This window comes from Diabrotica virgifera, chromosome 8 (assembly GCF_917563875.1).
Source record: "Diabrotica virgifera virgifera chromosome 8, PGI_DIABVI_V3a".
NCBI lineage: Eukaryota > Metazoa > Arthropoda > Insecta > Coleoptera > Chrysomelidae > Diabrotica > Diabrotica virgifera.
This window is the reverse complement of record NC_065450.1, coordinates 10,263,566-10,276,037: the sequence shown is the minus strand read 5'-3', so window position 1 is coordinate 10,276,037 and position 12,472 is coordinate 10,263,566. Positions and strand designations below refer to the sequence as shown.

General features: G+C 34.2%; 1 long non-coding RNA gene across 1 annotated transcript; it reads left to right on the top strand.

The window, feature by feature from the left end:
* Positions 1–2,146: 2,146 nt before the first annotated feature.
* On the top strand, positions 2,147–8,780 carry LOC126889900 (uncharacterized). The gene is made up of 2 exons (XR_007700216.1): positions 2,147–2,741; positions 8,548–8,780. It is a non-coding gene; the product is annotated as an uncharacterized LOC126889900 (long non-coding RNA).
* Positions 8,781–12,472: the final 3,692 nt, after the last annotated feature.

The following is a 12,472-nucleotide window of genomic DNA, read 5'->3' as shown; positions in this document are numbered from 1 at the left end:
AATTTACTTATGTGAGATAATAAAAGAGTTGTGTGCGTTAACAGCTATCCATGTTTTTCATCAATAAATCCTCATAGTAGGGGAGGAAAGTATACTAAATTTGCAGTTACTCGAGCTTTATGGGAACCTACTGGATTGTGAAGAGTATGTGCTAAAATCAGAAAAAGGTTAAGTTAAAATTTCCATAAAGTGGGGGACTTTTCATTTTTTAATTTAATTTTCCATTTGAAACAATCATTTTTCCCCGATTATGGCGCTATCTATCCATCATAAGAAAAAATGTGTCGAATAGAAGTTGCTTATTTTGGGTGTCAAGAACCCCACCTCCGTGGATGTTCGTGGCACCCCACGGAGAGGGGAGGGGTGTAAATTTTAAATTTTAAAATTTTAAATACGAACCCTGCAATATTTCGCGAAATGAACATCAGATCGTAAAACTGCAAAATACACCTATTCAATATTTTTCAAAAATCTATCGAATGGCACCAAACACATCCCCGGCGGAGGTGGGTTGGGGGGTTCCTTTAAAATCTTAAATAGGAGACATCTTTACAAACTGCAAATTTAGCATACTTTCCTCCCCTACTATGAGGATTTATTGATAAAAAACATGGCTAGTTACTAAAGCACATAACTTTTTTATTTTCCAACATAAGCAAATGAATCAAAAAAGAAAATGTTAAGAAAGCCCAAGTCTACAATGGAGTTTTAATTTTAAAATATTATAAATATGTACTAGAATATTCCACAGGGTGTTCCCAACTTTAAGAAAAAAACACAGTATGATTGTAACACCCGGTATAAAATCACATGTACCTGTCTAGCAACAATATTATTACAACGATATTCTTAACTAACAAGGCTATAACTTACTAAAAGAATCACTCTAATCGGACAACAGGTTTAGGAAATTCGAGACATCAAACATGTCCCATTTTTAAGGTGTTCGGCTAATTTAGCCGGTGTGTGTAATTTTTTCACTTCGTACAAATTTTTTTTAGATCCGTCGGGCCTTTTTTTCTCTAAAATTGACTGTTGTCGAGTTATTAGCGACTTAAAATTTGAAAAACGCCAAAATAACCATTTTTAAGGTTTAATAACTATTGTGAAAGTCGAGCGAGCAGCCGTGGAGTAACGGCATAATCGCTGGCCTCATACGCCAGTGCACGTGGGTTCGAGCCCTGCTAAAGACAAAACATTCTCATTTCCAATAATGACACGAGCCGTCTCACCGTGCCTCGGAGAGCACGTTAATCCGTCGGTCCCCCTGGGCTAGTGTACATCGACACTAGTTACTTGAAACAGGGTTAAAGATGTAATTGGCGCCGGATCTGCCCGAAAGGCAAAAATGCCATACGATATTATATATTATGAAAGTCAGAAACTAAAAAAATTCAAAGATTAAAGAAGACATTTTTGTCATTATTTCATTAATAAGATATTATTTTTAATTATCAACAATGAGCGCTAACCATTGGACGGCTGGAGTGGTGCATCTCTTTAGCACTCACCATTGACGGCCGCCTAATACGCACTTAGCGCTCATTGTTAAAAATTAAAGATAAAGCTTAGTAATAAAACAGTGACAAAAATTTCTACTGGATCTTGTAGAGGGGGCTATAAACTTTGATTTGGTCACTTTCTAACTTTCATAATATTGGATTTTAACCGAGTTATTAAGCCTTGAAAATGGCTATTTTCGCATTTTTCAAATTTTAAATCGCATATAACTCGACAACAATCAATTTTAGAGAAAAATCACAAAATACCTTTTTTTGCTCAGTATAACCCAAATAATCTAAAAAAAATTGTTCGAAGTGAAAAAATTATTTTTGTGAATTTGTCTAAAAAAATTGTTTAAACAAGTTATCGATCAAGGTACTGCCTGGCACCCAGTAGATTTGTTATAAGGACCTCTTTTTGAGTAAGTTTGTGCAAAAAATTCGAATCGGAGTAATTTATCTAACGGGGGCGACGATACAGCCTAGACTAATTTGAACATATTCAGTAACATTTAATTTATAGAATCGGCTGTTTGTGTGAATCAGAATCAACTTTTACTAAATGGCATTGGGAAGGGTATACTTTTCCTAGTTGGAGTCTACTTTTACTAGTAAATGTTGAATATAAATCTTCATTTTGTAAAGAATATTTTCTACGCCGGCCCTGACGGACGACTAAAAGAAATGGATGTTCTGACAAACAGCATAGATGCCCGAATATGGATAATGAAGTATTTAATGAGTCAGTCGATTATAGTATTTCGTGATAGAAAGACATGTGTACCTAGATATTAGAATAAATGTATTAAATTCTGAATTTGCCTTTAAATATTTAACAAAGCAGCGGTAGGATATTATCCATGTGCTATAGCAAGTGTTAAGTTATATTTATACTTATTTAATAGTGATATTTGTTTAAAAACACAATAATAGTATAATCGTATGTGAATGTTTCGAAAGTGACAAAAATAGCAATGGAATTTTCCTGCAAGAGGTGAACTTGTGAAGTGTTGTTACGTTAAAGTGTTCTACGTGGAATTTTATCCGGAATTTGCACTAAATGCGACGTGTAAATAATATTTAAAGTACGGTGAATCACCTGGGTGTTTTTATGAGTTGTTTTTGGATCAATTTGTGCTGTTTCTTTGCCAATGATGTACATTGTACCACATATTTTTTATGACAGGATGTCTGTTGGAACTTCGAACTTGTGTCTGATGGGGTTAAGAGGATTGAACTGTATGTATTTATCAGATAGTTTATTTAATAGATATTAAAATATTTATCGTGATGTATAAGCTATTCAAAGTGTAGTTAATAGACATATTTCGCGATTTGATTTTGAAAAAGGTTAAAATATTTATCGGAATATATTTATAAGCTATTCAAAGTGTAGATTATAGACTTATATTTCGCGATTTGATTTCAAAATAAGTTAAAATATTTATAAGGATAGTATATGAGCTAATCAACGTATAGTATTAAGCTTATATTACCTTATTTAAGTTTGAGAAACTGTTCAACGTGTAGCAACAGACTTCTCTTTTATTAACTTCACAATTTTATTATATTAATAATGTATTATATTTTTATAAGCTATTCAAAGTGTAGATAATAGACTTATATTTTGGTATTTGAATTTGAAATAGATTAAAATATCTATAGGGAGATATAAACTATTCAACGTTTAGTAATATTTATATTTCGAGATTTAAATTTAAAATAGATTAAAATATTTATAAGAATATACACTGCGTTTGGGTTTCAATTAGATATGCGTGCTTAAGGTGTGAGCACTGCCGGTTTTTCCACATTTAATAAGGTATGCGTTATTGTTATAATTTATACACATGCATTTATAAATATTTAGAGTGTAGACGGTATAGTCGTAGAGTGTCAATGTCATTTTTAAAATAGCGGTGACTATGGCTTTAGTTTTTGAATATTCTTTTAAATCGTTACTTGTTAATTGCGTGAATTATTTATTAATTTACATTAATAGCATTATTTTAAATTAATTATTTATTCAGTCATTACAATAATTTATATACTATGCAATAAAACCTAATAATCGAGAAAAGAGAAAAATTGATAAAGCGATTTTAATAACATACTGTTACTATCGAGTAGATGAGTTTTGAACATCTTTAACAGTTAAAAATTAATTTTAAATGTTTGGTAATAAATGTTTGAGGAATTTGAGCAGCCGGTTTATTTACCCACTTGCCGGTAATTTAACAACCATATTATGTCACCTACTCATTGTAGATTAGTAATTTCAGAACCTAAAGTGTTATTTGTTTAAATCCGTCGATGGACGATTACGCATCGATACTATAGTGGAATAATAGACAATGTTGCCCATTTTGGCGCTTCCTTCGAAGTGGTATGTCTGGTTGATTGGTGAACGCTCTGTATAAGCTATTCAACGTGTAGTATTGAGCTTATATTGCATTATTTAAGTTCGAGAGGTTGTTCAACGTGTAGCAACAACCTTCTCTCAATTTAACTTCGCAATTTTATTTGAAAAGCATGAATATAAGTAGGTATATATTATTATATAAGTATAGTATATAAAAAGGAAACAGAAGCAATGGGTTGAATGAAAGGATCCAGACTAAGTTCAAGTTCAACATCCGAATCTAGCAGTAGTAGTAACGACTATGATTACAAGATAAAACCGACAATATCATTTACATCATCAGACAAGTTCCAAGATTCCCAAATCTAGAGAAACGAACATCGTTCGGGTAGCTTCAGCAAGTAAAAGAGTCTCAACACTCCTCCACTACTCGAAATGTATGTTAGTGATAGACTCGATAGATTAGAGTTACTAGTTAAAAAAGGCTCATCCAGCACCAAGCACAACCAAACGATGCGGTTAATGGAACATTTGTGGAGCCGGAGTGCATTCCTGAATTTTTTTTTTTGGATGTTGGGATCTATTAGTGACTGGAACGAACTGCTATGATATTCCACATGTAAATCAGGTTGAGAGGATTGGCTAGAACAGGGTACAATAATTTGAATACATCTCACCTTAGTTGACGTAAGTGAAACTCAAATTGTAGCTAGAGGTGTTGATTGTGTTGAAGATAAAAGTGTTTCTACTGATGTTAGTATAATGACCCGTTCTTTACGCAATTTTTGTTTGTTTTCCAAAAATTATGTGTTATGTAATTCAAATTTATCTGAGGAGTAAGCAGTAAAGCTCCTTGACTTACTGAATCAATTTAGGTGTTGTTTTTCACAAAACATTAGTGAATTGGGTAAAACAGATATTCTTAAAATGCAAATCCATCTTACTGATGATCGTCCTGTCGTGTATCGTCCTTATGGTTTGTCTTACAATGAACGAAAAGTTGTACAGACTATCGTAGATGATTTACAGGCTAATGGAGTAATTCAAGAATCTAGTTCACCTTATTCAAGTCCGATGCTATTAGTCCAAAAGAAAAATGGAGAAAATCGAATGTGTGTAGATTATCGTGCATTGAATTCGAAGACTGTTAAGGATCGATTTCCACTTCCACGTGCAGACGAGTTCTTAGAAAAATTAAAAGATTGTATGTATTTCACGACTTTACAGCTGAAAACAGAAGCAATTGAACGATTTCCAGAACCTGTTGATGTCGACACTACACGCCAATTTTTGGGTTTGTCAAGTTACTTCAGAAAATATGTAAAGGACTTTGCCACGATCGCAAGACTTTTGACACTTCTCACGAAAAAAGATGTCAAATTTGTATGGGATGACGAACAACGTGTGCTTTCGAAACCCTCAAGAATAAATTGACTTCGAGGCCTGTCCTTGCTGTTTACAATCTGGAGTTAGAAACCATGGTAGTAGTAAATTCATTACATTTTCGAATTTATCTCATCGATATCCATTTTAAGGTGGTTACAGATTGTAATGCAGTGCAGACAACACTGACAAAGAGAGATATAATTCCCAGGATTGGAAGATGGTGGTTAACCATTCAAGAATTCACTTTCGACATTGAATACCGTCCAGGTACGAAAATGCTACACGCGGACGCTCTAAGCAGAAATCCTGTTACAAAAATTCCAGAGGAGGCACTCACGTTTAAGATAAACCTTGTGAACATCGATCAAGAAGATTGGATCTTACATGCCCAATTAAAAGATGAAAGATGCAACACTATCATAGATCTGCTGTCGAAATCTCCATCAGACAAGGAAGAAAAAGATACCCATCAAAACTACTGCATTGTAAACAATCGACTATATCCAAAAACTTCAGAAGGCAAAAGGTGGGTTGCTCTAAGGCAAGCCCGCAGGCAGGTTGTTTTGCATTATCATGATGGAACTGGTCACATGTCAGTAGAAAAGACTATTTCGGCAATATCTCAATTATACTGGTTCTCAGGTATGATAAAATATGTTAAGAAATACATTGGAGGTTGTCTAGAAGGCTTATATAATAAGGAACCTGGTGAAAAGCAAAAACCTGGACTTGTGCATTCTATTGAGAAGGTTGCAGTACCTTTTGATACACTGCATATAGATCATCTAGGTCCATTTGTAAAGTCAAAACGAAGGAACTCTTATCTCATTGTCATCGTCGATGCTTTCACTAAGTTCTTTTTTTATGAAGGCTGTGCAGTCCACCAAAGTTACCCCGGTGACTACTTTTTTGAAAAGTGCAATTGAAAACTTTGGTGTAGCAAGAAGAATAATTAGCGATGGAGGTTTTTGCTATACTTCCCAACGATTCAAGGATTATTGTACATCACTTAATATAAAACATGTTCTGAATTCCACTGCTGCTCCTAAAGTAAACGGACAAGTGGAAAGGTATAATTGTACAATAGTAGCTTCTTTATCATCCTGCAGTGAAGACGAGATTACTTGAGATGAATTCGTTCCAAATTGGGGATTGAATTCAACGAAGAATTCAACCACAAAAAAAACGCCCTACGAAGTAATGTTGAGTTACCAACCAAGAGGTATAGCCGATGCTGTTCTGGCCAACGAAGTGTCATTACAGGAGGCAGACCGGGGCGATCTATCGAAAATATGTGCGGACGTCAAACGAATGACTGATGCAAACCTGGTCAAATAAAAGCAAACATTTGACAAAGTGATTGAATTCAACGAAGAATTCAAGCGGACGTCAAACGAATGACTGATCCAAACCAGGTCAAATAAAAGCAAACATTTGACAAAGTGATTGAATTCAACGAAGAATTCAAGCGGACGTCAAACGAATGACTGATGCAAACCAGGTCAAATAAAAGCAAACATTTGACAAAGTGATTGAATTCAACGAAGAATTCAAGCGGACGTCAAACGAATGACTGATGCAAACCAGGTCAAATAAAAGCAAACATTTGACAAAGTGATTGAATTCAACGAAGAATTCAAGCGGACGTCAAACGAATGACTGATCCAAACCAGGACAAATAAAAGCAAACCTTTGACAAAGTGATTGAATTCAACGAAGAATTCAAGCGGACGTCAAACGAATGACTGATCCAAACCAGGTCAAATAAAAGCAAACCTTTGACAAAGTGAATGAATTCAACGAAGAATTCAAACGGACGTCAAATGAATGACTGATGCAAACCAAGTCAAATAAAAGCAAACATTTGACAAAGTGATTGAATTCAACGAAGAATTCAAGAGGACGTCAAACGAATGACTCCCTAATTACCTGATCCTTGTATCATTAAAAAGGGTTTTAGATCATGATCGTTACGTAATCGAGGATCCTCAAGGTTCCGTGAGATCTCAAAAGAAAAATGAAGGTGTGTCATCTAACGATAAGATGAAACCTTTCAATACTGACGTCAGTTCTGAATCCAAAGGGGATTTGGATCCTAACGAAACGGATCTCCAAGATAACGAGCGATCCACAATTATTGTGATCAAAGCTAGCTGTACAAAGAAAATTACGTATGTCTTGTTTTAATCTGAATTTATATCATTGGTTTATCAATTAATTTTGATTAACATTATAAAACATAGAAAAATCAGTTAAAACCTTTAACACAGAACTTTAATCAGAAATAAAAAGAATTAATGAAATTATAAGTAACAATAATAAATACAATCAAACAAGATGCTGTATATGTCCATCGCCAACATCTCTACATAACCTAACTTTTCTTGTTAAGTTGACTTACACTGCAAAGTTGACGTAAACTGGAAAATATATCTGAATTAAGAATAGACATGCGCTGTATAGCTATCTCTGTAATTCAGAGCCACCTGTGATGGCAATAATTTTGGATCACACGTTAGCTAGCTACAAGAGTTCTAACGAAACGAACTTATAAGAGTCCTAACGAAACGGATCTCGAAGATAGCTAGCAACAGAACTCTTACGAAACGAGTTCTTAAAGAGTCCTAGGCGAGTTCTAAAGAAACGAACTTATAAGGGTCCTAACGAAACGGATCTCTTAAGATGGTTGACCACAAAAGTATAGACACTAGCTCTTAGACCACGGCTCTTCCAACCCATGGTAAGGGGTTTGGAGAGGGCAAGTTCTAAAGCAACGAACTTATAAGAGCTGTTTTCTTACTATAGGTACCTATTGCATGTTTTGATTAATGGAATTTACTAATGAGGCGAACTTATAAGAGTTGTTTTCTTATTGCAGGTATTGCATATTTTAGAGGCGAACTTATAAGTCTTGTACTCTTATGGTCTTATACTCTTATCTTACAACTTTATTGTTGTCTTGCTATTAGTATAGCATGTTTACCTATTGCATGTTGTTTTTAATGTAATTTACTAAAGAATCGAACTTATGAGAGTTGCTTTCTTATTGCATAATTTAGAAGCGAACTTATAAGAGTTGTTTTCTTACTATGGGTGTAGCATGTTTTTTTTTAAAGAAATTTACTAGCTGTAGATCTTAAGCTAATATTTCAGGTCCAACTGAAGATGAACTGGATGGATGACTCCTGTTAGATTTAATGTAAAATTATTAGACAGTAGTCCCATTATTAATATGGCATGTGTCTTATTTATTTCATAGTCTTGTCTTTTAAAGTTAACATGTTTTTTATGATCTAGGTAAATCAGTGGCATCGGATCCACGCGGACGTGGATAAGGGAAGCGTGGCCGACTGTAAAGAATATTTTCTACGCCGGCCCTGACGGACGACTAAAAGAAATGGATGTTCTGACAAACAGCATAGATGCCCGAATATGGATAATGAAGTATTTAATGAGTCAGTCGATTATAGTATTTCGTGATAGAAAGACATGTGTACCTAGATATTAGAATAAATGTATTAAATTCTGAATTTGCCTTTAAATATTTAACAATTTTATATTTATAATCAACTTTTACTGAAACCAGCCGTCAGAGTTCAGAGTCAACTTCAACTGGATAATCAACTTGAACTGTAACATATTCAACAGAAGTGTTTACTTCATTCCACGTTGAATACTATATGAAATGAAACCTACTTTTAAAGAAAAGCTCAACAACCATATACAGAAATCACGAAAAGTGTAATGTTTTTAAAATCCGCTCAGATCTACCACAAGATTTAATATTACTAATGACATAAGTGTTAAAGTTATATAATTATTATTTGTTTTCGTTATTCAGTATGTATTTAATGTTACTGTTCTTGAACCAATGGCCATAGTTGTCATGGTACTACTTTATGTAAATAAATGAAATAAAATAAAATTTATAAAATTTATCTATATATTTTTGAGTATTATAATAGTTGTAGTGTATGTTTCAAAGTTATAACTTTTAAGCTTCAGACTTTCAACATTTTTTTTGTATAATAGATAAATATACAGTGAGCACGTAAAGGTTGGAATAAATTCATTTTCTCGAGAATGGACGATTTTGGAAAAAAATCCCGAAACAGGTCAATTTTTATTTTTAAATTACGAGTTTTTGGCATATATATCATACTAGTGACGTCATCCATCTGGGCGTGATGACGTCATCGATGATTTTTTTAAATGAGAATAGTGGTCGTGTGATAGCTCATTTGAAAGGTAATTAAATTCTTTATTCAGTAATATAAACATTAAGATAATTATTTATACAGGGTGTCCAAAAAAATTTTTTTTGTATTAAATTTATGGACATAAAAAGAAGAATATATGTAACTTATTTAATTCAAAATACATTTTACTGCTCTCAGAAAACAGAAAAAAATGAATATTTGAAAAATAATCATTGATATTGGCTTAAACTAAATGTTCAAATTGTCACGAGGCTGGTGGGTGGCTGCTTTAATATTGAATTTAAGCAAAAAACAACATTTATTTGCGAAAAACATTTTTTTCTGTTTTCTGATAGCAGTAAAATGTATTTTGAATTAAATAAATTACACACATTCTTCTTTTTATGTCAATAAATTTAATTCAAAAAAAATTTTTTTAGGCACCCTGTATAAATAATTATGTTAATGTTTATATTACTGAATAAAGAATTGAATTACCTTTCAAATGAGCTATCATACGACCCCTATTCTCATTTAAAAAAATCATCGATGACGTCATCACGCCCAGACGGGTGACGTCACTAGTATGATATATATGCCAAAAAGTCGAAATTTAAAAATAAAAATCGACCTGTTTCGGGATTTTTTCCCAAATCGTCCGTTCTTGAGAAAATGAATTTATTCCAACCTTTACGTGGTCACTGTATAGTATATTTTGTATGTATCACGTCTGTAACACATAAACATTACAGTAATCGCCTAGATTTATATGATATTAACTTCACTTATCACTATCTTAAACGTAGACAACACTAAGCTGCCATATATTCCATTTACGTGTACGGATCTTTTTTTGTGGCATTGCGTCCAGTTGAAAATCGGCCATAGTCCATGTAATGAGGCCGCTCTCGTATCAAAAAATTTCTCATTTGGCTTCTTTGCATATTCCTGTTCAAAAGTGTCTTCCAAAGTAACAAATCTGAAGGGCGTCGGGCAAAATTGTTGGCCAGAAAGTTTTTTTAAATAAATTCAAAAATCATTTTCTTTTGCTTTGTAAAAGAGTTTTTACATTTCTTGGAATATTTTAAATAAAAAAGGTATCTTGTCATTTTTCTCAAAGGTTAAAAGTTTTCAAGTTATATGCGATAAGCGATTAAAAATCTGAAATATGCGAGAATACGAATTTTCGCTTGAAAACTCTTATATTTATATACACACACCCAAACCTACATGGAATCACCATGTATTTCTAGTGATATTTATTTCTTTTGAAAAAACTTGTTATTGTTGCAAAGAATAAAGGTTTTTATTGAAAATAAACAAATCTATAAGACAATCAAATAGTACAGCTCGGTACGGTATAGGTTATTTGCTTGAGTTGCAAATTGAACGAAAATAAATAAACTAACTTTTGCTTCCAAAAACGAAAATACGCATCATGTGGAGTTACAGAACTTACAACGAGGAAAGATTATTAGTCTGGTGGAGCAAGTAACGTTCTCAGATGGATATAGCTGTAGAGCTAGTCGTAACCCAGGGCGTTCTGTCCAAAACCTATGCTAGGTGACAGGACTAAGAAAGCTCAAGAATAAAACAGGGGAAAGTCACCAAAAAGTAATAACTTCTTGCCACGATCGTTTAATTGTCCAATCCGCTGGAAGACACTCAGCCATTTCTTACCTGTAGCTACAAAGGCAGCTTTTGGACGCTACTGGTGTAACTCTTTCAGTTGAAACGATAAGAACAAGAGTTCGTGCCAAAAAGTATACAGCAGGAGACAGTTATGGGTTCCCGAGTTATCCAGGCAGCACAAGATTGATCACCTAAATTGGTGCCTTCGCCACCAAAACTGGAACATTGGGAATGGACAAAATGTGCTATTTTCAGAAAAAGTCAGGATTTGTGTAAAATCAGATGGCCCACGAAATCGTGTACTTAGAGGTCGAGGAAGACAAGCAAGAATGAAAACTCTCAGTTCTGTTCACAAATATACAAGGGGAAGAGTAATGTTCTGGAGAGGAATTGTGATCCCTAAAAAAACTCTTTAAGTTTTTATCCAATCAACTTTAACCCATTTAGCGCCAAAGGTGCGAAAACGCACCATTTTTTTGTAGAATTTTTTTTGACAATTCGTTAATTTTTTTTAAATCTTTGTATTTTTTTAAGGAACCACAAGATACAAGTGTAACTAAATTTAATTTTGTTTAATTTCCAAACTCGTGTTTTCATCACAAAAATATTTTCTAAATGTCCGACATTTTCAATCCTTCGACACAACTTTATTTTTACTGTAATAATTTTATTGGCATAACACTTTTGTGTTCAAATAAATTAAAACATTGTTTTTTTAACCTATTTGTACACCAATTGTTATAAAAATAAAAAAAAATAATTTCTGAGTCGTCAAAATCTCGTGTTTGAAAATAATGGTTCGATAACGAACCATTGGCGGAAGTCGACATATAATCCTGTCTGATCAGGAATAAGTTCAAGGTGATGCACAGGCAGTAATTTATTGGGATATTTCTTTATTATGTGTAAAAACACGTATCCACTGTGCTTGCGCTCCGAGCTCCTGCAACTGCTCCACATAGTGGACACGTTTGGCGCTCCCGGACTGTGCAATTGTGCGCACTCTGCCTCGGCGCTCCAATCTGTGGACAATTTATATGTAAGGGAGCGCATACCGTATCAATTGGAGCAGTTTGAGCTCCTCCTCAACGGTCCAATAGGTGGCGGTTTATATGTAGAGGAGCGCATGCATGTAGATGGGAGCAGTTGCAGGGAGCGCGGAGAGCAAGAAGTTTGTGAACATAGTGGATGGTTGGCGCTCGCGAACCATGCAACAGTGCGCGCTCCGCCTCGGCGTTCCAATTGGTGTCGGTTTATATGTAGAGGAGTGCATACCGTATCGATTGGAGCAGTTGCAGGGAGCGCGGAGTGCAAAAGGTTCGTGAACATATTGGATGGTTGGCAATCTCGAACCGTGCAACAGTGCGCCAACAACCGTGCGGCAGTGCCTC